Source organism: Ixodes scapularis, unplaced genomic scaffold (genome assembly GCF_016920785.2).
Source record: "Ixodes scapularis isolate PalLabHiFi unplaced genomic scaffold, ASM1692078v2 PGA_scaffold1__304_contigs__length_218370807, whole genome shotgun sequence".
NCBI classification, from domain to species: Eukaryota; Metazoa; Arthropoda; class Arachnida; order Ixodida; family Ixodidae; genus Ixodes; species Ixodes scapularis.
In genome coordinates this window covers 78,889,701-78,916,027 of record NW_024609846.1, presented here as the reverse complement: position 1 = coordinate 78,916,027, position 26,327 = coordinate 78,889,701, and the positions used below count along the sequence as shown (strand labels likewise).

General features: G+C 48.3%; 1 protein-coding gene across 1 annotated transcript in view; it reads right to left on the bottom strand.

The window, feature by feature from the left end:
• LOC8036955 (MDS1 and EVI1 complex locus protein EVI1-A) overlaps positions 1 to 23,321 on the bottom strand; it is a 100,887-nt gene extending 77,566 nt beyond the window's left edge. Inside the window, 1 exon segment of the mRNA XM_042290798.1 lies at positions 23,232 to 23,321. The gene's annotated coding sequence lies outside the window, so the exon portion shown is untranslated.
• Positions 23,322 to 26,327: the final 3,006 nt, after the last annotated feature.

Sequence of the window (26,327 nt, the reverse complement as noted above, 5' to 3'; positions counted from 1 at the left end):
GTGTAGTGCGTGAAAGTAGACGCACAGACTTTTTTTAGAGCGTATTATGTTCACGCTTCTTGCTTCGCGATTTGTTCCTTGGCGGTCTTAGCGGTTATTGCCGCAGTCCCATTGGTTCCGGAGCAATAATGAGATGCGGGGGGCTCCCCTTAGCGAAAAGTCGTTCAAAATCAGTACACTCGAAGTGTACTGAAGTATACTAAAAGTATACTTTCAGTGCGGTCTTTGTACTGATTGTATACTTTAAGTGTACTTAAAGTATACTTCCAGTAAAAATGGCGGTGGACTGTAAGTATACTCGTCCGTACAAAACTAGTACATGTAGTAGAATCGTAGTGCCCACGGTAAAAAGTAGTTCAAAATTAGTATACAAGGAGTGCACTCAAGTGTACTAAAGGCTTACTTTCAGTGCTTGCAGTCGGCGTACTCAAATTATAGTAATGGGTATGTATATATATATATATATATATATAGTGCGATTGTTAACATCAACACACTAAAAACGCGATAGATAGGCCGATGCCGTTTTCACAAAATATTTGTGGGGATCGGTGTACATTAGATGAGTAAATCAACGTCACAGTACGTTGCCTAATTAGCTTTTTAGAATTGACAGTGTGATTGACCATGTTGAATTTTCAATTTTAAAGCGGCTATGAATAAACTCTAGCCCAACTGAAACAATTTGCGAAAAGGTGACGAGTTTTGGGTTATTCATAGCTATGAATAACCCAAAATAATCCGGTGTTTTTGTAATGCAGGTCTCAGCGTACTATACGCTGTTTCGGATATCTGCATCCACAGCAATCAAAAAGACAGGAGGCAAAAGAAACCACGGCTAATAATGGGGACATAAGATCCTCCACCTTGCATGGTCGCATGCAGCGCAAATAAACTCCAGAACCGCGTAAGCGAAGTGATGTTATGAATGGAAGCTCGCTCTGAAATTGGCTGGAGAAATCGGCGCCCTTATGCAACAACCTCAAGCTTCCACCGAAAGTGTTTCATGGTGTAGATTTATCTTGCAAAACTCTAAGGACATCTCAATTCACGTGAAAAGAGATTGACAATTGCAACAACGAACAACACCGTCGATCGAGATTTCCACACTGTAAAAAATCGACGTAAATTTAACGTGTCTTTCCCTCGTCAAAAAAGACGGGCACGCTCATTGTTTCAAAACACGAGGTTGCCCTCATTATTTATGTGCCGCGAGAGCCGATCCTTCCAGAAAAGCCGTAATACCAGCGGTGCGAGCATGCGCTGATGAATCAAAATAGCCTTGGCGACAAGGGAGAAATTGCTTGAGATAGTTTCGGTTTTACACTGAAAAATAAAACCGAAAGTTTAGATAAAACCTAAGATAGACTAAACGGTTTGTTAATTTTTTACGAATATAATAAAGTAACATTATTATTATTAATATATTGATTTGCATAGTTTTGTCTTAAAAAAAGAAAAAAAGAACAAAAAGAAGAGACTTTTGAAAACTGCTCAAGACCATCGCTATTGCAATCAGCTTCCGTTCGGCCGCCGTTGGAGTTCCGGAGAGTTCGAGCATCGCTTCCTTTTTACGTTTTAGCCGTTTTTTCGGATATTTTAGATACCTTACTTACGAATACCGTGTTCAATAATAGCAAGCGATTACTGAGAGCTGTGAGACACAGCGTCGCAAGTGGCGGACAGTCATGGCCGACTGGTGCTAGCGAAGGTGAGGAAGTTCCTTTTGTTCCTGCGAAGTGCGCCGCTGTTTCAAACTTTGTCTTGTACCGTGTGCTTGCTAAGCTATGCTGGACTCTCACTATGCTCTATCCGGTTTTATTTTGTTATTTGAAAAGAGCGTATCTTCAAAATTTATGGCTCTCTCCGCAGAGTGAGAAAGATTCGCGTGCGGCGGAACCGAGGGCCAGCCGAGGGCCTGTCCTGGGCGCCGTCCCTACGACGGTCGCCCGACGACGCTTTTGCGGAGCGTTCAAGTACAGTCTGACGGCAGTTCAAGCAATCACAGGTCATGCTAGTTCTGAGGTGTGGTTCCAACAGTCTCTCGTCAACGATTTGTTTCATAAAGCGTTAGCGTGAAAAACGTTACAAGAGCGAGCAGCATGATTTCTTGCCCGTGCTGATGCCTGTGCCGTAGAGACGGACGATCTCTGCGTATGCCGAAGCGGCACGCTTTCCAAGTTTGCGATTTTGTGTTGTGAATAAAGTGAGTTTCTATGTCACGTTTTTTAGTGGCGGCGAAAGCCGATACAAAAGGCAGAGCAGTTAGAAAAAGCAAAAGCATGAAAAAAATGTTAAAAGGACCTGAATATTCGATGGAGTTGAAAGACTACCAACGTACCAACTCGCCCAGTTATTCTTTGTCAAAGAATAATAGCCAATACTAATATATTAAATAAATGCCAACTTTTAATTGGTTAGAAATTTATAACTGATGCAGTACAGCCCTACCCTGCTCTAGTGCTTTTATGATATCAGATAATGTGTAAATATATAGGATAGTTCATAGCAACCATTTATGTCCGACCCATTATATTGAATATTTTCTCTAAAAGCACGAAGTTATATAAAAAAAGTACTTATCATAAATCAAGCCGCACCACTGAATGTGTAATAGCGTATGACTTGTATGTGTGTTCACAGCAAAAGAAAAGGAGGCATTAAGAAAATGCCAATCATTTTGTTTGCTCTCTGTTAGAGCTTCTTTCAGGTATCAGGTTTTCAGAAACGATATTGCCCGATTTTCCTCGCCCTTTTGTCAGGATGAAGTTGTTACTATCTTGCCTTCCTCACATAGTGGTCCTTTGAGCGAATTATGTGATGTTATATCATAGAGTGGCCATAGGCTAATTTTCTCTTCTCTTTTTACGCAGGATGTAATGGCATACCATCATCACAAAGGAGAGTGTACAGTGAGGCAGGCTCGGAAACTTGAATAAAGTGATAAGTAGGATTTCAATTTCTGTCTTATCAATTACGTGAAGAACACTGACCATAATGTTTGTATGCTACACATAGATACTTTCAGTTGAAAAATGCAGTGCACCTCTTCTTTATGGCTTTTCTCACACAGTTTCAGAAGACGCCGGTACGTCATTCTCACGAGGAATAGAGCTGCCAAAGATTTCCTCGTTAATTTCCTGACTCATTTTTAAGAGTGCATCTCCCGGTGGTGGCGCCTCTGCATTATCATCATCAATTGAGTTGTCAACGGCGTTTCTTAACATTTCACGAGAATGGAGCTGTATAAGATGAAATTTCACAGGTTGAAATGCAAACGTTCAAAAAAACACCTTTGAAAAGTCAGCTTTTTAAATGCAGGCGGCGATTTTTCTGGTCAATTTGAGACCGTGCTTTCCATTCAAAACGCCCGACATACACGGCGTCCCAGATAACTTGCACCGTACTTAAGAAACACCGGAGGGCTCTGCAGGAGTGAAATTAACTGTCGTTAGCAAGTGTCTTGAGAAAGTGCACAGATTTTTTTAATGCGCCTGGTTATGTAAATAACTAAGATTATTGAGCTGACCTTTCGAATATTCTTTTAAGGGCCAAGATGTTAATTGTAAAGTGGCCGGGCGCATTGAGAAACACCCATTTAAAGTGTTTGAAACATAATACGTTTTCGTGCTTTTTTCCGGCCTTCAAAGCACGCACATTCGCGGCGCGCTCGCACGCCGTGATTGGGGAAGCGAGTTGTCACGCGGTATTTTTTTGTATTTCGCGGGCGTTTCTTTTGAAGGCTAGGAAAAAGGAGCATGCAAAGCGCACCTTGTTGAAAATGGTTTAATTGGGTGTTAATGCGCTCTACAACTTTCCATTTTACACCTCGGCTTTTAAACGAAGATTTAAAAAGTTAGCTTGTTACTCTTAATTAAGTAAATAGGCGCACTAAAACAATTTCGTGCACCTCCGCAAGAGACTTTCTAACAGCGTACAGTTGGTTTCACTCCCGGAGAACGCTCCGTTTTTTTGTTTTTTTTTGTTTTTTTTTAAAGTTTGGTGGAAGTTATCTGGGACACTCCGCATATATGTACTGGTAGTGTACATTTAGTACACTAAAAGCATACGTGTAGTGTACTAATCGTGCACTTATAGTATGCTAAAAGTACACTCAAGGTGCACTTATGGTATACTACATATGTACTTGGGGTGTACTAAAGGTACACTATTTTGTTTCATAAAAGTGTGAAACTAGTACGGTTTCAGTACATACCCTAAGTTCACTATTAGTATACTTTCAGTATACTTTCAGTCAGGGATGGGCAAAATACATGAACATATATATCGAAATACAAATACAAAATACTTCGTCAAAAATGTATTTAATTACAAATCTAATTACATTTCCAAAAAGCATTTAAGTACAAGATACAAATACAACCAAATGTATTCGGTCTCCTCCAAATACTTTTCCAAATACATTCCTCAAAATTTGCGTCAGCGACTTCAGGGCACTTGCAACGGGTTTCTGGGTATCTCATTTTAATTTTGCATTGCACACTCGGGAGTTAGTGTGCGAGGCTCTAGTAACGTAATAGAAATATGATCACAAAAAAATGTAATCAGCTTGGACGTAATAGGTGAAAAAAGTGCAAAGCTTCAAGCAGTTTTTTTTTTTTTTTTTTTGTCGATTACATTTTGGTATAGACCAACAAAGAACCGAGACGACCAAGACGCGCAGCACTAGCTAGATAATTTTTTATTGTTGCAACCCGCACCAGTCACGAAAATATAGACGACCCGCGCATTTAGAATGCCTGGGTCAATATGGATAGAAATCAGGCTGGAAAGCATCACAAGTTGTCACAGGCAGTTATTTAGCCAGTCTGCCTGTGAACGTCGATTTCGTCACTATTCTTGCCCTGGACTAGCACCGTAATCACAAAGTCACTAAACGCTTGTGCTTGATTGAGAGACACTGCATTTGGTGCAGAACGTAGTTTTCTTCCTGCTCTGGACACGTCTTAGGATGAGCAAAATGAGTCGTGACAATAAATTTGAGGGATGTATTTTCACCCACAAAAATTGTATTTAATTACAATTGTATTTGAAATACCCACGTTGTAGTATTTAAATACAGATGTCAAATACATTACCCGATTTGTAATTAAATACAAATGCAAAATACACAAAGTATTTGAAATACGTATTTCAAATACTTGTATTTGAAATACTGCCCATCCCTGCTTTCAGTATACTGATTTTGAACGACTTTTCGCTAAGGGTCGCCACACCTTGCGCTTCTGAGGCTGGCCGTGACCATGGTCAACGATGGACTACGGCCAAAGCTATCAATGAACAGCCAAGTCCAATCAGGATTAGGATAGGAACCACGTGACATATATTGCTTCGATATGCTTATCAAACCGGCGTATGCATTGATAGTGATGTACAGGGGGAACATAGCACCCGCAAAGCAGTCACTCAAGTTCACACACACACACACACACATACACACACACACACACACACACGCACGCACACACACACGTACACACGCACGCACATACACACACACACACACAAAGACACTTACGCAGTGCTGGGTGTCTCTTTCTTTTGTGTGTGTGGACTTGAGTGACTGCATTGCGGTGCTCTGTTCCCCCTGTACATCATGAGTAACCAACTCGCCCGAACACACGTCAGAGCCGTGTACCGCGTGTTTTATCAAGCGGCTGGTGATTGGACTGTCCGGCTAGTAGCTCAGGGTAGAGTTAATCGTGGGTTCGTAGCGTCGGCCTAAGTATGGCCTAGATGGAAAAAAAAAATGAAAAAAGCACGAGCACTATTTTTTTGCGATAATAAAAATAGAGTTCACGAGTTACAAGACACGTGGCCTTTTTTATTAATACAATGTATTAGTTAACGCCTATTTAAATAGTTCAATGTACGGTATGTTTACCAAAGGTGCTGGAAGGCGGCTCCAATCGGATGACTTTCTTATACGGGTAGAAACCGAGAGAACTAGAAAAGGAGACGAGAGCGCGCGGGGACGCCAGAGCGGCGAGCTCTGATTGGACAGATTAGTGGGTAGGTGCAAAGGCTAGCTAGCTGCCATTGTCTCTGCCCTCCGTCTCCTTCCAGTCAGAGAGAATCAGACCGTCGTATGCTCCTCGCGCCGTATCTCGCGTTCGAAAGCCGGGCGCCGGCGCTCAGCGTTCGAACGCATTCGAACAGAGAGTAAAGACAAAGGTAGTTGATTTTTGCGTCTATCCATGTTTTTGTTTCCAATTATAGTTTGGCATTTTGACGTCCCCACGCACTTTCATCTCCTCTTCCTCAGTTTATCTTCGTAAAAGTTGCAGGTAGACATGGACGTAACGCGTTACTAGTAATGAGTTACTTCTACCGAGTTAGCTTTCTCGATGACGAGTAACTTAGTTGTTTCTTTAGAAAAGAAACGAGTGACGTACTCATTTACTTTTGAGGCCAAGTAAGAGTAACGGTCACTTCGTTACATTTGAGGTGTGACGTGTAAAACAACGTTTCAACAGCCTCGTTTTAATTCGAACCTGAGTATGCGCCTAATGTGACAAAGGCAGATGGGCTACCCGAAAAACAGCTAAATAGTATGACAGTATAGAAGCGTTTATCGCTGAGCACGTCAGTCGAACTCTACAGCTGGGAACGTCCTTCACCCAGCGAACTTAATAAGGTTCGCTGGTTGAAGCTTCTAGAATTGTGCATAAACCGAATGTAAACCCGCAGGTTGCCAACACGGGAAGGCACAGAACTCATTGTTAACTATGAACATTAGAAGCAGAAAGAACAAAAGGGAAAGGGGAATCCCAGATTCACCAGCTCGTCCTGAAGCACAACACTGCCGTCCCTTCGAGTGCGTCAGTAGATCGACTCTTCAGTTTCGCCGGAGATACATTCTAAAGAAACCTGTAAAACAACTTACGAAAACTTCGAGAGGCAACTACAGACGTTTTGAGCGAGTAACGAGTGACGGTATTCAGTTACTTTTCGGGGGCAACGTGTACATGTCTGGTTATAGATAAGGCAGTGTCTTGTAACTCGTGACCTTTATTTCAATTTTTGCGACAAAATAACCACTAGCTGTTTTTTTTTTTTGTTTTTTTTTTGGCACTGTTGCTGAAGATGTCATGCTCAGATGAATTATTTGTTCAAAAAAGGTGTTCTCCGCACGTGCAATTTCCACAGCTATAGTGAACAAACGCGCTCGTTTGAGACCATTGAGTTAGCCCGTCTTCTCCCAACGAATCCAACTCGGCGACGGTACGCTGCACCTCCTACGCGGCGCGTCAGCAGGCGAAGCCCACCCGCCGTCCGTTGCCGCATACCGGCCGAAATGCGCTCGCCCGAGTCCTTCCCGAGCGCAGCCCGCCGCGGCCGTTCGTCGCGCGCCAGCTTCCATCCATCAAGGAACGAGCGAAGAGACACCACCTGAGAAGTGTGGCGTACCCGAAGCGACACAAGCGCTGAGTCAAGGTCAACGGACGTTCGGACGAAGTTGATCGATCGGCGCGTCTCATGTCGGATCGAGGCCTTGTTTAGGGCACGGTACGCGGCCGAGGTGACGGCCAGTTTTGTAACTCCAGCTCAACCTACGGAGTCACTAAAGAGCTGACGGCATCCAGCTAACGAAGAACGGCAAGCGCCCAACGGAAAAGAGCCAAACAGACAAAGAAGGCGATTTGGTGCATTTAGTAATAAATTAATTTACGTTAGCGAAAAAAAAAAATATAGAAAAGCTACGGGCTTTTTTTTTCCCAAAAGTTTTTAGTAAAGCGTTTTTGTAAAAAAATAAAAAAAAAATACTTCTAATACCACTTACAATACCAATATAAACAAAATGTTTGCGTTATTTTCTTGTTCATTACTCGTCGAGTGACTTTACGAAAAAGGTGACTCGACTTTAACGACACAGTCCACTGATGATTCTTCTAGAACTTTGTTCGACACTGAAAGTATTTTTCCACTCTTTCTTTGCACATGCAATTATTCTGTCAAAATTAATTAAAAGAAATGAAATGTGATCCTCTCGGACATCAACTTAGGCGGTAAAATTGACTGTGGGTCAACGTCATGTGGGAGCAAAAGGCAAAAAACCGATAATGTCGCGTTCAGGTTTAACGATATCGCAAAATCTAACTTACTTTTAGCATGGACCCGCGGCCAAAGCACTTCTCAAAGTTGTAAGCTCCTGCCCGTGCGTTGTTGTTGTCATTGAGTTCTTGGCGTATATTCGAGGACCGGATGAGCCAAGGATCAGTGTTGCACTAAAAATGAAAGCCACCAATGAACCACAATATTTTTAATTAATAATGTGAATTGGGGGGCGGGTACTGAGACGCCTCAGCAACGAGATTAAACGAGAAAAGTGTTTTATCTGGGTCTTCAAACTTCCGACCGAGTTATGCTTTCCTTCGTTTTCAGATTCCGACTGTGCCTCTCCCCTCTCCCCACAGGAGCGGGTCTCTGAGCTGTGCCACGCGAAAAGGAAGAGGGGAGGACGGTCGCCCTCTTTCTCGGATGGAAAGGAGGAATTGAGGGAGAGTTTCCTCCTTTTCTGGCTGATCGTCGGCTGCTCCGGCAAAATTTTGATGGTCATTGATTCATCGTGTACTAAACCGTGTACCCGAAAGGATGTCTACATAATATATAACCAAAATATTTTGTTTTTTATTTCGAGAAAATGAATTTTGATGTTTACACGTGCACCACCGAATCACTTACTACCGCTCTACTGGCAACAACGAGCAGGGGCGATTGTGACGTCAAATGCTGTATTCAAGAGCAGACGAGGCTCCCTCTTCCACGGCGTTGTGCGTTGTAGCGAAAGTGAGCGTCAGCGGTTTCTTCGAATCGCGTCTGGTTTAGGCTGTTTGCAGCGTGCGATGGAGGGTACGAGGAATTGCTGATTGGCTGTGCGGTGCAATAAGAGCACGAAGAAATGCAGCAGAGTGGGGTGGCACTCAGTTTGTCGAACGACGTTTTAGAGAACGCCGACTTTTCATTGAAAGACACTTTAGCGAATAGTCGGCCGCCGCGAAGCGGCGTTTGCGAGTGGGCCAAGTGCATGGGTTGACATTTTTGTAATCAGCCGCCGCAGAATGACGCTGGGGGGGAGAGGGGAGGGGGGGGGGGGGGCGAAGCGGCGTAAGCGTAGCGCGGGGTGAAGGGGGGGAGGGATTATAACGCGCCACCGGTTATTCGCTGAAACGTCGATTCGCTCAAATGGCGCTGTTCGCTAAAACGTCATTCGCTCATGTGATATGGAACCCAGCAGAGTGACACCTTTTTTTTGTTTTCCACCTAAAGGTCTCTGCGACGGAAGTGAATCCGAGCAGTCTGATGCGAACGCTGGCTCCTAGCGTCCGCGTCGTGCTAGAAAACGGTTCACACCCTACTAGCAAATAAAACGTTGCATGACATACTGCTTCGAAGCGGCATCTGGGTCCACATGTCAGCGGATCACGAGTGCAGCTCCCACGGGAGGGCCCCTCGGAGTCGATGACCGCGGATCGAATGCGAACGGCGAATTGTGTAAAATCTCGTGCTGAAAATTTTTCAAACATTTTGTGGTCATTTGCACGACTATAAAACAAGCTTGATGGACTGTAGTCCATGATTTCCCCCGGACGATCGCGACGGCCTTCTGTCTGCACCTGACGCTGGGGCGAAGCAGACAGACTCAAGCTGCCCATGTGATGATGTGTAGACAACATCTGACGTCACGACAAGATGGCGGACCAGTAAACTTGCGGGTTGGTTTCGGTTTCAGGTATATCGTATTGCTACGATTAAAAATCGTTTACATTTGTTGGGAGAAATTTACTTGCTGCTTCAGGCTCAGTTTCGTGCGCTCTTTCAGAAAATATGTTTAGTTGAAAACGTTCAAATTGGTGAATAACCTATTTCATGATATTCAAAAGCATCCTAAGAGTGTTGCTGTAATACCCTTTGGGCTGCTAGCCCGGGGGCCGGCTGACTTACACCTTGAAAGGTGATTGGCTGAACCTGGTTGGTTGAATGTCGCCCTACACTTCTTTAAGCGGTCCCGGGCTTTAAACGGTGAGACATTTCCTCACCCGAAAACTGCAGCATCGTCGGAGAATTTCCGCGTATCTCGCGCGTTCGCTGCTCCGTCCTTCGATACGAGACGCAAGAAGCCCTCCTCCCGCCTCTTTTTGTTTTCCGCTCTCGTAGATCGTAGACGCGTCAGTTTCGTCCCTTTCGACGCTCCATGTCTGGCGTATCCCTGCTTTTGTCTCTCGGAGGACGTCAGCTGTCTTCTGTAATGTCTTCGTGTACCCAGCGTAAATAGCGCGCATCTGACGCGTCGCTGATGTGACGCGTATACTTTGGGCGCTTACGAACGCCTGGACGGGCTCAGAAATAAGGGACACCGTCGCCGCTGCAGCAATTTGGCTCGGATCCGCTCCAACTCCGTGCGACGCGGCGACCGGACAAAGATATATTTTTTTTAAAGAAAAAAAGAAAGTCGTCGCAGCTTCCTTTACTTCGGACAGTCTTCCTTTCGCTTGCTTGGCTGAAGAAGGCCAGGAAGCGAATTGACGAAAGCGGAGATGGGGAGGGAGAGAGGGCCGCGGACGGACAAAACCATTCTGGGCCACGGAGAAGAGAAACGCTGGAGGGAAATTGACGCCGTCACGTGACTAGGCGCTCCTTATTGATGGGGCGTGGTGCACGCCTGCGTAAGAGCCACGTGCTCGTCGGCTCACGCTGCCGCCCGTTCTCACGGATTCGGGAAGGATTTGCGGAGGTTTCGAAGAACGATCTCTTCTCCTGCTGCCAGCGCTGTAATTGGGTGTCTTTTGTTGCTGCTGTTGTTGCAAGTGCGGCAGTGATTGGCAAGCGTGTGCAAAGAAGAAAAGATCGGACACGGGCCGGCGCTTTATGGGGGCGTAGGGGATTGCGGATGGGTTACGCCAAACGACGACAGTGCGCTATCGACGGTCTCTTTCAAATGGGAGACTCGGAAAATTGTTAACTCGAAAAATGGTTGTGCCGTCTGGTTTCCTGGTAAGAAGTATTTCTAAGTCTATCTCAATGGCAAAATTGGTTGAAGAGAAGAACGTTTTTACTTTCCGGCAGTGTGCAAAGACAATTTGCCGAGTCGCTGCTTTTTTTAGAGAAAGAGCTCAGAACGCAATTACGATCAGACAGGCATCGCAATATTTGTTTTTGTGCGTTGCTGAAGAAAACATACCGTATTTACTCGAGTAATAGCAGCACTATTTATGAATGCGTCTCTTGCGTCTACTGTCACAGATATAACACATGTACAGCCAATCATTTGCGCACAAATAAAATAGCGAATAACCAGATCGAGAACACGATTCTCCATACAAATGCAAGCTTCATAGATGTTATCTTCACACGAAGACTTTATCGCTGTCCGGTAAACAGCTGGAATCATGCTGTCGATCGTGGTGATTGGCCATTTGCGTGCTCCGCGGAAAAGCGAACTCTCAGGTTTTCTTCATAAACAGTGCGGCTATTACTCGAGTAAATACGGTGATCTTCTCTAAAAAGGGTATAATACAAGGTTTAATCCTAAACGAATGCTTTCAATATTCATATATGGCTGCAGAGACGCACCACTTAACAGAGCGTTTGACTTCGAAGCGGACACACTTTCCATGCATTGCTAGATTCCGTAGCTGCTGATCAAATCCCGACTAGCTAGTAATTATTACAAAAAAAGAAACACACGAAAAAACATGTTTTATTTAGGATTTTGTAACGGCGAATCGTTATAATCGTATCTTCCCCTTATTAGGTTGGTCGCTTCTTTCTGCCACCAACCACCCGCAAGCTGACGGAGGCGTATTGCGAAGAAGGCGTCATGTAACCGAGCTTTCCGTAGCACGTCAAGAGGTCCGCAGGTAGTCGAAATTTATCCTCAGTCCTCAACTGACTGTGTCAGGTGCCCTTTCTTGGGTTGACGCATAAACTCTTCTTTTCTCTTCTTTTTTTTAAGGCGATGGTTGTTAGTGGTGAAGAGGTATCACCGGACCTCCGTGTGTGCTCTATGTAGGGCCGTGATGTCAGAACACGTCACGTGACGTCACATTTTTGCTTGCGCCGCCACCCGAGCATTGCATCTTCCGCACCGAATAGGTCTCGAGCCACACATCCTTCGGTGCCCTCAGCTGTCAGTTCCGAATGTCAAAATATTTCAACGTCCCCGGGCAAAATAAAGCGAAAGACCCCTGAGTCGAAGACACTTTCTTCCCTTTCGACGTCCACGGTCACATGAAAGCGAACGACCCCCAGCGGGAAGACTCCTTCCCAGGAGGGAGGCGTACGGGTCCGCGTCGGCCGCCGCGCACCCATCCGAGCCCCGGGGGAGTCGACGACTGGTCGCAGCGGCGGAGACGGCGCCCGCTCAGGCGTCGCCGACGGCACCGCCCCAGGTCCTGGTCCGTGCGTCCGTCGCTCACGCCAACCGCAGGAAGCGCCGGGTCCGGGTTCAGAGGTGCCGCCGAGATCCACGCGGCCACGCTCGGACGACCCTCGCCGTCCACACAACTCCTTTGTGGCTGTCCGCGCCGGGATGTGGGGAGGCTTCTTCCGTGAGCGACGGCGTCGACGGATGCGCGCATGGCTGGGCCTCTCCGAGCACGGCGGAGGCGATCCCCTCCCGGTCGCCTGGGGCTTCCTCGGGGCTACCTGCTGGGGGACTCCGGCCAGCGGCAACCGACGGCGGGGGCTTCCCTGACGCGTGACCAATACGCGCGGGCAGCCGTTCCTCCCCGTGCCCGAGGTGTGTACTGTTCTTGTGGCGCCGGATTTTGTAAAGTGGGGCTGTCGGACGGACTGTGTTTACACGCGACGCAACCCGGAGCCAAGGGTGAACGAACCAGCGAAGCGCAGGGATCTGGATGTTTTTCTCTCGGTGTGAGATATGCGTTTTTTTTTTTTTTGTTTTTTTTGTTAGACTTTAGGCGTTCTTCCTCTTTTCGTTGGCTCTAAGGTCGATTAACTAGAGATTGTTCCAGCGTGCTTGGGATCAAAGAATGCCACGAAATACGCAATCCCTGCGTGTGACTTACACCGTTTCATGCAACTTGAGTTGATGTTACGATCAGCAACTTCAAGAGACTTCCGAAACACGCATCGGTGACATCGCAATATCAAAATAAAAAAATATTACACGCAGATTACGATACAAACCAAGTATGGGAAGAGAGCGGGAAAAAAAAAAAAGAAAAAAAGGTGGAAGCAACATTCTATAATTTGTTGACTTTATCTACTCTTTCAGCAATTTATTTTTTATCTTTTGTACCTTCTTTGAAAGTGGTTCAGTTTATTGATGCGTATAGAGCTTTAAGCTGTTGTAATATATTCACACGGGGTTAAAGAAGCAGCAAATCGAAGAGCAGCAACTGCTTTGAACTGTAGTGATATCCGCAATCTGATACGGTTCTAGAAATTGCACTTCGTTATACATATCTTTCTGATATCTTACCACGCTCGACTCTTCATCAGTAAAGCATTCCTTCAAGATTGCCTCTCAATAAATAAAATATATGGTCATTGTTCCGCACGAGGGCCAGAATAAAAAGAAAATGCGCGTGTTTTATGTGTTGTGTGTGTGGGCATGTATGTACTTGTGTGTGTGTGTGGTGGGGGGGATGGGTGGGGGAGGGAGGGAGGGACAACACACCATAAGGCAACATAAGACAACATTGATTGTTTTCATTTGTGATGAATTTAATTAGGTGAGTAGATACAAACCATTGAAATTACTGCCCATTGCAAAAAATCCCCACAACGCAAATGTTTCGCTGAATCTTCTCCCCACTCCAAACCCGGATCAACTTCTCTAGTACCTTTCGACTTTTGATCAACTCCTCTAATATATTTCAACGTGTTTGGTAAATGATGGGAAGGGCATGCGTTGGCCAAATTATTCTAGCAATGTTTCTACGGCACGAAGCTATCACTCGCTCCTCTAGGAGAGCAATCTGGTTCTCGCCGCTCGCCTGGTAACGCGGAATCTCCCGCTCACATCAGGCGGCGGCCGTGCATCACAATGTCGAGCAGTGCACACAAAAGGAGAGTGAGACAACGGTGAGACGCCTCTCTCTGTCCAGGCGGCCCGTTCTTCGTCAGCGGGGAAAGTTGCTGCCAAGTGTGGCGGGGAGTAACTGGTCGGAGCCGGCGGCCGCGAAGGATTTCCCGTTCCGAAGGTTCGACGCGTCAAACAGAAGCCCCCCCAACAATGGATGACTTCACCGGGGACTCTCCCGCGCACGTCCCAATTATCCCGGTTCGACAGAATAATGGCCGGCTCTCCGACGGAAGCAGCGCGTCGACCCAATTGGGCCTCGGGCTGCGCGTCACGACTCGCGCCTCCGGACTCTTCGCCGCAATATACGCGCTTTCTCCCCGCCAACCTCGCTCGTTCCGTTGCCGCATCGGACAGGAATCCGCCACGCTGGCGGCGTTGGCAGGCTGTCCGGCCAACGGTCTACTTCAATACGCATGCGTCAGCCAACAGCGGTTAATAACATCGAACGATTTCTTTATACTCCGCTTCACTTCAAGGGCGAGCGCCGCCAACGTTATGATCCGCCAATCAAGCGGCGTCGAAGGTGCATCGTCACGGGTCCTCGTGGTCTTTGCACGTTTGACATCACCGATTAAACCAAATTATGCTCCGTGAATGAGCGGCGATCCTGCGCTTCTTATGCGTACGATTGCGTTAGCATAGCCTCCTCTATGCTCACAAAGCCTGGCAGTTCGACGACAGAGCCATAAGAGTTCCCGGTCGCAGATTTGGAGCACGAGGATCTTGTAGCACAGAGCATCAAAGAGCCATTTCTCGGGGAACCTGGACGTCAGTGCACAGCTTCTGCAGCGGCGAGGACTCGCAAAAAGCTTGTTCGCTTAGGAGAAGTGTGTTCGGGAGTCTCGCCGCAGCGGGGCGCCAGTCACGTGGCTCTCCTCTGATCCGTTGTGTGCCGCTCCACCTTTTCCATTTCGGCGGCCGCTTCTTGTGGTGGCTTTAGCCGCTGATGGGAAATTCGCACAGACGACGAGTGCAGTGACGAAGCACTTTTGGGGTAGCCTGATTGCTCCCATTGGAACGTAGTTTCGGCCGCGGTGGCGGGGAGGGGGGGGGGGGGGGGCGGCCTTGAGTATAGGCTGAATGCCTAGTAACGTCACGGATGTCATGGTCACGTGCTCGTGGTAGTCACGAGTCAGTCAAAACTACGCTGTACGGTTCTCTGTTGGCGGTACGCTCAAAGAAATATGGAGCCTCTATACGTTCCCGTGAAGCCCTTAGGAAAGTCTATTGTCGCTATCTAACCTCCCGAGACTATACGGCTCGTCTGCCGAACCGAAGAATTAAGCGCCGACGATAAAACGGAGAGTGGAACCGTGCGGTTAAAGTACCTCGCTTAACCCATGCCAATAGGGTTCCTCAGTTTGAGATCCCATTTGCGACTAATCGCGCACTAACATGAAAACATTTCAGCGCGGCCGACCAGACTGCATGCGACAAGTTCCATGTGCAGACCACACCCAACCCATACTTTGAATAAGATGGAAGCTTGGCCGAGTTGGTGACACTTCATATTAGTAGCAACAGCGCGTAATAAAGTAGTAGAAAAGAAGAGGGGGGGGGGGGAGTGTTGAGATACGGGAAAAAGGGGTAAATGTCCATGCGTACTATTATTCACTCTAATAGGGGAAAAGACTCGCACGAACAAAGGGATGGGGATTAAAAGTGGGATAGGGTGTTAAAGGGGAATCACAAGTTCAAAGTTCCAGGCGGATTTAAAGGTTGGGAGGGGAGAGAAGGGAGGGGAAGGGGTGTGGGGAGTGGGTGACGTGCGCGATACGAGTGTGAGGAGAAGACTTGCAGGGGTCACAGGCGCTCGGCAAGCTCTGTCTGGTGGAGAAACTCTAGCACGGCCCGAAAAATGCTCCATGCTTGCCGCCGGCTACCAGTGGGGAAAAGGAGACACGTGGTTGTCCTCCTGCGTTTAGGACAGTGGCGAAGGGCACTTTCCTTGCTGCGTCGTCTTCTGGGCAGATGAGGAGTATATGGGTGATGTCCTCGGGGTCCCCAGACACTGTGCACTCCGGGCTGTCAACTCTGCCGGCTCGGCCGTAGCGATGAAGTGCTAGCCTCGTAAACGCACTCCCTCTCCGGAGTCGATGGAGTAGCGATGCGTTTGCCCTTGTCAGTCTGGAACCAGGGACTGGGATGGAGGGTGTGCCTCGCGCTGTAGATGGGTCTGGGTGCCGAATCCTGATATTTCTGGCAATAAGAGGTCTCGCTTCATGAAAGGGTCGGAGGTGGTAAGTAGGTGAGGGCAGAGCGTGCGCGTTCTTGGCTTTGGTGCCGGCGCGCTCATTACCCACAATTCCTGAATACGCCGGGACCCATTAAAATGCTAATGTCCACCCGCGCTCTTGTAGTGTCGTTGCAAGATGGGCTGTTTCTTGAGCGAGCAGCGATCCCTCGCCGGGATTAGCTAAATTAAGCAGGGCCGTGCGGGAGTCCGTTAATATTACCGCAGCAGCCATCCATTTGGTGATCTCAAGGTATTCTAGGGCCAAGAATAAAGCGACCATTTCCGCAGTCGTGGACGTTGTTTCAATGTTTATACGGACGGCGTGTTCTTTCCCAATGGATGGAATCACGTAAGCGGCGGTTTCCGTACCTGCGCCTTTATTTACGGAACCATCTGTATATATTTCAAGGCTGCTGACGTACTTCTCCTCAAGTGCTACTGCCACAGCAGTGCGTGCAACAACTGGATGAAGGTCTTTTCTCGCCCGGACGTCGGGAAGTGATCCCTGCACTTCCCGACATACAGAAATAAAAACATAGCGCTGACTAACAACATGATGAAGAACAGTGCACAAAGGACAGGACAACATGAGAGAAACACATAGGACACTAAGGCGCTTGTGTGTTCTATGTGTTTCTTTCATGTTCATCTTCCGTCTTCTGTGCGTTGTTCTTCATCATGTCGTCTCACTACAAACTGGCCCAACCCATCGCATTGCTGACTAACAACTTTTTTACTTGTTAGTCAGCGCTCTTCTTGTCTTTCTATGTGTCCTCTTCTTTTGCCCTTGTTTATTACGCGCTGTCGATACAAACATGAACCATATTCTGGAGCACCTTTTTCTTCACGTTGATAGATATTTTCACCGAATCAGAAACTATCGGCACCCGACGCGATAAAAAAGGAGCGTCGTCAACCTGGCGCGACTAGGCTAAACAAAAGAGCATCCAATTAAGACACGATGCACCCTGGAGGTGATGGCCAAAACGACAGCCCAGAACGCTCGCTCGGCGATGCTCAATTGGTATAGACTCGAGAGTCGCTGTCAATTATCCCGAGTTAGTTTCCCCCGAGGCTTGTCGGACCTAGCCGCCTGCCCCATCACCCAGAATCGCACCTCAATTTTGCGTTCTTTTACCAAGAGCATCTACCAATTTTCTACAATAATACAAACTTTCGGATGGTCGGTATACGATTTACTTGTCGCCAGACTTCCCATAACTACGGGTATAGTAGGATGTCGGGATCTTGCCCTTTCCTGCATCAGTGTAGACTGTGCGGCCCCTCAGAAGAATTTATGTTCCCGCTAGAGCCATAGTTAAAAAAAAAAAAAAATTCGCATGTCACCAACTGAAATTGCGGCGGGGCCGCCTGCACCTTCTGTATCAGACGAATAAGTGCCGTCAAAGCAGAACGGGTGGCAAAATCTAATAAAAAAAAAAATAAAAATAAATAAACTTTGCCTGAAAACTCGCGGAAACCCAGGAACTACACTTTGTTTCACTTTACGGTGGATCGCAAGGGACCCCAAGAGCCATCGGGGTCAATCCAATGCCATGTGCGTGTCACGTGACCCTCGGTACAAACAGAGCGATGCGCGTGGCGCGTCGACCCCGTGATCAGTTCGCAGAGCTGGACTATACATGGGATGGCTCGCGGTGTCCGCAGCCGGCCATCGTCGTATAGAAACGGAGTGTGGTTGCGAGCTTAAGACTTCGCACGAGAGTTCCCTTTAAAGAAATACGGGTAAAGGAACCACGGCTACAACGTCGCCATACTCGCGGCTCCGTCGGCGAGTTCTGGGCGAGTGGCTGCGCGACCAAGCTTCTGTCAGCGGCGTGTCGCGCGCAACAAAGGCCCGTCCGCCTCCGGGCATGCCCTTCGTCGCGCACATGGCGGCTGCTGAAGACGACGCATACTCAGACACGCAACGGCGCGGGAGCGTCCTCGTCTCAGCCGAGAAGACTCTGGGCGAAAGTGTGCGCTGCAGTTCCTCTCCGAGCGCGTCACGCTTCGAGGAGGCCAACGCGGGTCTTGCGAGAGCGCTCGGAGGAGGCGACGGAGAAGCTCTCCAGTCGTTGAGTCAGAGGATGCCGAAACGGTCTCGCGGTCAAGGCGCCCACCGTCACGCCGAACTGCCTCTTTCGTCGAGGAACGCAAGGAGCTGTCGGTGGCAGGCGTCGGGGGCTTATTAACCTTCGCTGCTTTGGCTCAAATTGTTTGGCGGAGAAAGAAAGAATACTTCGCTGGCGAGGAAGGAAGAAGAGGCTTAGCGGGACGAATGAAGAAGATGGGTATTGATACTTGATAAAAAGCGAGGCGATGCTGATTACGCCGCGGTTAGCCGTTTGTGCGATTGTTTTCCACTTGTCATTTAAAACATTGTGACCTCATTGACCGGTCAGTTCCTAGGAGATTACCGCGGCTGGTAAGACCCTGTCGCTCTTAGCCTGTTAGTGATTGCAGAGATTAAGAGCTACAAAAGCAACAAAATGACAAATTCAACGAGCTTCCTTTAATCGAGCCATTTATATTTCGTGCGAGGTGTTCGGATAATTTTCAGTAGCCTAAAATTATTACTTCATGGAAGATTCAAATGCTGGTACAATGGCAGCATTTTTGTAAGCTTTCACTGAAAAAACTACGAAACTACATAGACCTTTCCAAAAAAGGGCTCCTGGCCGGTTTCATTTTCAATGTTCGTGCATATATGGCTCGTGATTTGCTCGCTTTCCGAGGCGACGAACATGCGTGTACTGGGCTGAGAAGATCGCACGCTCGGTTGAGAGCTTGTAAATATTGGAATGGTGTATACTCCCTGGCGAGATTTCTACGAAATCTTATGGGAGTCCAAGTAGGATCCCGTTGGATCCCTTCGGGTGGGTATTTCGGGCGCAAAGTTCAATAAGCACCATGCGTTTTTTTTTTTTTTTGTGCTGTTTGGATTGTAAAACACTACGCTCAGTCGCCACGGATAAGTCGCGTTTCAGCGCCGCACTAACCCGCGTCCCAGCTCCTTCGTTTTCAAGACGCGGGTATCTGATTGGACTCCTGGCGAAAGTGTCCTGAGCGCGACTCGGTCTACGCAACAAGTTCCAAGGCGACCGCAGCTTCACGGAGCATCGGGCTTGGAACCTGACGCGGCCGACTCGAGGTCGCGAAACCGGTCTGTCTCCGCGGAAACAAAGCAGCTCCCCGTGTTACCCCGTCGTCACGAAGAGGGGCGGCCCGCCTCGTCTCGAGCTGCTCTAGTTAGCCGCGCCAGGCAGCAGCAACAAACACGCGGCAGCCTGTTGTTCCCCGCGCTGGCTGCTCTCGGCGGCGGGCCCGACGGCATGCCGATCACCGTGAGTTTACGACGCCCTGCAGCTCGGGGCGACCTTGCGGAACACCTTCCCCGCGCGCCCTTCGCGCCGCGGCCCAGGCTCAAGGAGTCCGACACGGCCGAAGGGACAACCTCGCGGAGGTGGAGGGGACGTCGCAATGCGAGGCGTTGGACTTGGCCCGACGCGCGCACTCTCTCTTGAAAGGATGCAAAAGAAATACATTTATTCTAAAAAAAAAAAAATAGTTTGTGTTGTGTGTGTCTTAAGTTTCTAATTGTTTACACCGTGACGTCACGTGACGCATAATGCGTGGTGCCACGAACGTTGGGCCCCACTATGGGTCACATGGTCATCTGACGGTTCTTAGGTTCCGACAGGTCACGTGATATCACGATGACGTCGTGACACCATTTGAGCTTTCGGGACTTGAGAAACGTGAAGTCAAATTTGGCAAATTTTGCAAAGAAGTTTTTTTAGGGACAGAACGAGCGGGTTGGTATGGATAGTTAAACTTGAGGAAGAAAACGAGAAAGGACGGAGTTTGTGTTTGTCCGTCCTTTCTCGCTTTCTTCCTCAAGTTTAAGTTTTTTGTTTTTTTTCTTTTTTTGAGGCATGTGAAAACGACGAGCCCGACCGTCTCACGCCAGGTACAATGCACTGGCACGGCCTCTATCGTTGCTTTTAAATATAAGATGTTAACGTTAATTTAAGCAACCTATTTTATTTACAGTACTTTTATTATTGAATGAAAAAGGGTCACCGCGCTCGATCGTCCGTCGGCCGTAGTCCCGATCTCGCTCGCTTCTTTCGCTTCCGTTTTTCTGTCTCTCTTTTGTACCCTCTTTATTTTCACATGGTGGAGGTGCGAGGTAGGCATCCCCGTACATCTCCATCCACGACGGGCAAAGAGTCGCGGAGTGGCGGAGATACGTTGAACCGATCTCCGCTATCGCTTGAGCCGAACGCGCCTCTTTGTTCGGGTTGGCGAACAACTCCGAGTTTGCGAAACGTGCGCGCAAAGATGGACAACGCGTAGACTGGTGCGTGCCGGCGGGAGCGACCCAACACTTTCAGAAGTAGTAGCACCGGCAGGGACGAAATCACGAGGGAGGGGGGGGGGGGGGGGGGGGGGGCGGTCGCCGTTATGGAAGGTGAAATATTTTCTAGAAAAAAAAGGGCCGAATACCAGTTTTATTTTATGAAGCAATGCCTCGTTCATAGTGCAATGACAATTATATTGATCCGTGAGGTCAAAAATGTCCGCGGCGTAACACTTTTTTATAAAAGCCCCCCCCCCCCCCCCCCCCAAACCTGGCCTATAAATCCGCCCCTGGGCACAGGCAAGATACCGAGGGGGCGGCAGAGCACGCAACGGAAGCTGGGCGCGTCGCTCCTCTCGTCGCCAGTCGGTCATTGCGCTCCCGGGTCGTCCCGAGCGGTGCGCGCGGAGTCCGAGTGGAGAACGCGCGTTCCGGGCGACCGACTCCTCGGCCCAATCTCGACGGCGACGCGTCCCCGAGGGAGATTCTCACGGGGGCGTGCCCGGCACAGCTGCGACCGCTCTGCTCCCACCGGATCCCGTTGGAGGCGCCTTCTTAGCACCTGTCGCCTGGTGCACCCAGGAAAAGCGCGCACACGCGTGAATACACCTCGTTGGATGGACCGAGGTCTCGGAGGGAAAGGCCGTTCTACTCCGTTTCACCTTTCTACGGACCGCCGCGAACGCTATACGAGCCATCCCAGCCATAAATTAGGGCGAGGAAGAAAAATCATTACAAAATAATACACCTTTATCGGTACCGCCGGGGTGGCACAACCAATGCAAATAAACCTTTAAAAAAAAGTTTATCGAGCAACATTGTCAGTCGCCATTTTCGCCGACTGCCAAGGTCATCCTGATTGCCAAGGTCATCTTGGTGATATACCACACTGCCTGGTGATGGTCAGGAAAAGCAAATTGGTCCTAGAAGGGCGGGAGAAACCGTATGTCTGTCCTTTTAGACTTAGGCTAGGTGGCGCAAGCTACCGCCCGTTACAAAGTGTACAGCCGTTAGCATCCATCCATCCATCCATGCGTTGAGCATGAAGTGTGTGATTGGATCCGAGTCCTCGCCGAACGCTGACACAACAGTCGTTTTCGACTCAAGCTGAACCGAGTTCGGGCTGAACGCACACGCAGCCTTATAGTGTCCGATACACGCTCAGAGCTCGTGCTCAAACAATGACCCATCCGAACAATTGGCGGAGCAACTACTACATGGCGCGCGCCTAAATTAAATATATATATATATATATATATATATATATATATATATATATATATATATATATATATATATTGGTGTCGCAAACGAATCACGTGACTACGCGCCCTAGCGCCCCGCTGGTCCCCTTCGGAATGTCACGCGACACTCACGCGGCAGTGGATTGACTGGGACAGTTCGTAGCGGCCGCTGTAGTTCATCGAAAGGTGAAACGCGGAACATAGACGCGAGCTTTGAGTCTTCTAGCGGTGGCCCAGAAGGCGTCGTCGACTCGTCTAGTCCAAACTCACAGGCTCGAGACGTTCGGAACAGGTCGTCCTGGTTTCGGTGTGAGCCGAGGAGGAAACACGCGAAACGATCGGACGCCTTATTTCGGTGCTCAGTCACACGAGGCCAACGGAACCACCGACAGTGTTCACGGATATGACCCTACAAGAAAGAAACTTGCTCAGGCAGTGAGTGCTAACTCTCCTTCGTACGATGTATTGTAAGCGTGACCGCGGCTTAAGGCAAGGTTGCTAACGACGTGCGTTTGGCATGTTTGCTATAGCAGTGCGAGTCGTTTGATCCCTAGTCCGGTGATCACTTCGAGGCTGTGCCGTTGTTTCGCGACCGTAATAAGCACTTTACGCGCGAACGTATGCTGCCACACGTCATCGCTATCTGTCAGCCTCCTTTCAGCTATCTCCCTCATCAATCTGGCTAAAGGAAAGTTACAGTCAGTGACAGGATAAGAACGCATTAGACGATCCGCCTAGCTTTCTGCCTTCGAAAACGCTTGCTCGAACGCGCAGCCAATCAGAAGGCAACGAACGCGTGCTGGAGGCGGAGCTTCTATACCGAATTTCCACCCTTGTCAACTTCTATGAGTATACTATATTATGTGACTGTTGGATGCCCGTTCACGGGTGTAATTCGATCGACCATATTTGTGCCTGGCTGCGTTTACGTCGCACCATAGCCGTGCAGTATAAACGTCTAGGCTGTAACGGTGACAGATGTCGGTTTTAAGTTCTTTAAACTCAGAGAACTTTTAACTGTTGTAAATGCTGTCTATCTTCAAGAATAATGATTCGAGAGCGACACGTGACTTGCTGTGTCCTAAAACGTACGCCTGTCACAGTGGGTCAATGAACGGTATGAAGGAGAAAATGTTTGCCTGGAAATCTGTTGGGTAGCGTACTTGCCTCAATTTCGGCGAATGGGCTTTCTGGATACAGAGTGACAGGGTATTCAGTGATCCAGATACTCCCTTTTCCTGAATATCAAACCCTGACCCCTTTCAAGATCGTCGGGAGGACAACAGCGAACAAGAGGGGATGTGCACTCACCAGCGGCGCTGGCAGCACCGGCGGCGTCCGGCAGTTGCTTGAGGGCTTCCGTTTCCTGCAGCGGGTCCAGGCAGGCCACGCGCAGGTCTTGGCCAGAACACACCCCCCGACTCAGCTCCAGAAACACCTGCGAGGTCACACCCATTGAACTGCCGCTCATCTTTGTCGTCTTTCTGCGCTCGTTGAGAGACCAAGAATGACAGGGTCTAATTATGTTTTGTTTTGTTCTCGGCAGCACGTGGAGAGAACGCTCGCTCCGCAGATTCAGACGTCAAAAGTTATTTTCTCATACCTCCCGGTCTTGCGGCACAAAGATACAGGTAAGCCGTACCGCATTAATGAAGCTCGTGCTAGCTGTGTCGCGCTCTGTAACTTCTCAACAGACGTAATATGACAAGCCTCCACGCTTTATGCAATCGGAAGGGGTGCGCGCCAATTGGGACTTTTAGCAAACTGTTACCGCGTTCCGCGTAGCGCACTACCGGAGCCTTTAAGCCTGATTTTAAGCGCGCAACCCGCGGTCATGGTAACCCCCCCTCTTTCTCTTTCTCTCTTTTCCGCCTCTTATATAAGTTCTAACTTGCAACACACAGCAGCGGTAACACAAGAAAAGATTCAGTAAAGATTTTTGTTTTTGTTGTGTGAGGTGAACAAAAATGCTCACGACGAATATCGCGTCTCATTGAAAAGGTCGCGACCACCCATGCTCCTCCAGATCCCTTCCTCAGTTGCCTCTGGATCCAATCAATCAGCAGAAATCATCCAAATGTAGTTTTAAAAAGTACAAGAAAAAAAAAAGTCGACATAAAGGTCGGTGTAAGACTGCTCCATCTAATTTTTCTCGTAAAGGCTGGCACTCGGCACTCGCTCCGCACTCGCGCCGGAAGCCGCTCCAGATGATAAATCAAAAAAATTGATTTATGACAAATGAGCGATTAAACAAAACCGCTGCTACAGTGTTTCTATCGGCTGCACCCTCAACTCCGTTTCATGCATAGCTTACAACGCTATAAAGATGATAGCGCCAGCGCGTGGCTTAATTTATTGGTTTATTAGCACGTGCTTTCGTGCATTTCAGACGTATAGGATAAAGCCACGCGCTCGCGGCAGTAGACTTGCCAGCGTTGTACAAGATGTGTGAGACAGAGTTTAGAAACCATGTAACGAAAGTGTGAAAGCATCTCTGCCGAAGTGACAATAATTCACAATTATGGATTCACAGAGGTTACGACAGCTTTAAAATTAAGAAATTTGTTTGATCAAGTGATAGAAAAAAAGAGGTACTACGAAATGAATAATATTTTTTATTGAAGTTGAAGGGGACAAACCAGGCACACATAGCGTGGTATTAGATGGTTGGGCATCTCGGCGGAACACACATGACTCGTTGTAGTGAAGCCAACCTAAAACTCGCAATTTGGAGGCTACAGGATGCCTGAAGCATAGAATAAAAGTTGCAATACGCCTAGGTCTGTCTGACAAAGTCGTAATCCCTGAGAAACACCGGTATCGAGCCTTTCACAGCAGGCAGAAAGAGTTACGAGCCTTGGCGTGCAGTGCAAGTACGGTGCCTGGAACGCGTCTCCGACTGGTGTGTTTACCGGGTCCAAAATATTGGCCCCTCGGTTTCCGCCTGATGACGTCATACATGTGTCATGTTGTCGCCGGTCGCGAACCTGGAGGCGTCCCAATAGCTGTGGTGTATGTGGCAGACGCCTGTTCTGCTGCAGGCCGCTCTTCACTTCGACAGTCCACGGAAGCTAAAGCAACAGGGAGTTGGGACGCCTGGGACGCCGTGACGACAGCGACACTCGCGTTCGCTCGCGCTTTTCGCCGACATTTCTGCGACCAACCGCCAGGATCGCGACAGTCAACAGCATGACACTCCGGCTTCTGTGACGTCATTTGTTGCCACTTTGGGACCACTTTTGATGTGTGGGCGGCATAGGACGCTAAACACACCAGTCGGAGACGCGCTCCAGGCACCATAGTGCAAGAGCACTGCATGCCACTGGAGAGCGGGCATGTAGTATCTATTTCACTATTATAAAGGCCGGTTCTCACATGCAGCGAAGCGCTGATGTAGCGCTGCTCACGTGCCGTCAGCTACTTATCGTCTGCTGTGAGCAACAGTTTTCACGGTGCGATACAAAGCTGGTGAACGCTTCTGTCAGCACGCGCTTAGCGCGAGGTCAGCGCTGTGCCTGTGGCGCTCCGCTGCATGTGTGAACAGGCCTTAAGAGTACTGCTTCGCCCTCTCTGTACGAGCCCCGAAATCTGAACCGCGGCTGTCGAAACGCAGATGCTTAGATTACCGCGATTTCCGGACATTGGTCCGGGGTGCGGGCTATCCACTAATGCGTAGTGTACAAGGATTTTTATTTTATACATCCTTCATTATAACGAGACATGACGGATTTTGTGAATGACAAAATATGTTTACAATAATTTATGCATGCTAAAAGCTTCCTTGTGAAGTTATAAAGCTGGCACTCTCAAGGGGGGATCTGTAGAAGAGTCCTTTACGCTCGATTTAGGCACCACGTGCTGACAATGCACCGGGTTCAAACAATCTAAGAAAAACTTTTTTTTCAACCAAAATTTGCTTTTGCGGATTATACACCGGGTGTGGGCTATAGTCCGAAAAATATGATAGCTTATTTTGTGACACATAAACATTGAATAGTTGTCTAGAGCGGACAGTGGCGATAAGTCAGTTTTAGAGCGCAGCTCTTAGGCGCCCGTTCCCGGCTTGAGCGACATCGCCGTCGCCGTCGGCGTAACCGCGCGGTGCATTATGGGTAAATTTCCCCGCTAAATCCAGCGGAAAATTTTCCCCGCTAAATCTAGCGGAAAAATTTCCCCGTTAACTTTAGTGGAAAATTTTTCCGCGCTAAATTTGGCGGAAAAATTTCCCAGCTAAATCTAGCGGAAAAAATTCCCCACTAAATCTAGCGGAAAAATTTCCCCGCTAAATCTAGCAGAAATATTTCCCTGCTAAATTTAGCGGAAAAATTCCCCCGCTAAATCTAGCGGAAAAATTCCCCACTAAATCTAGCGGAAAATTTTCTCTGGGGGGGTCACGTTACCCGCAGG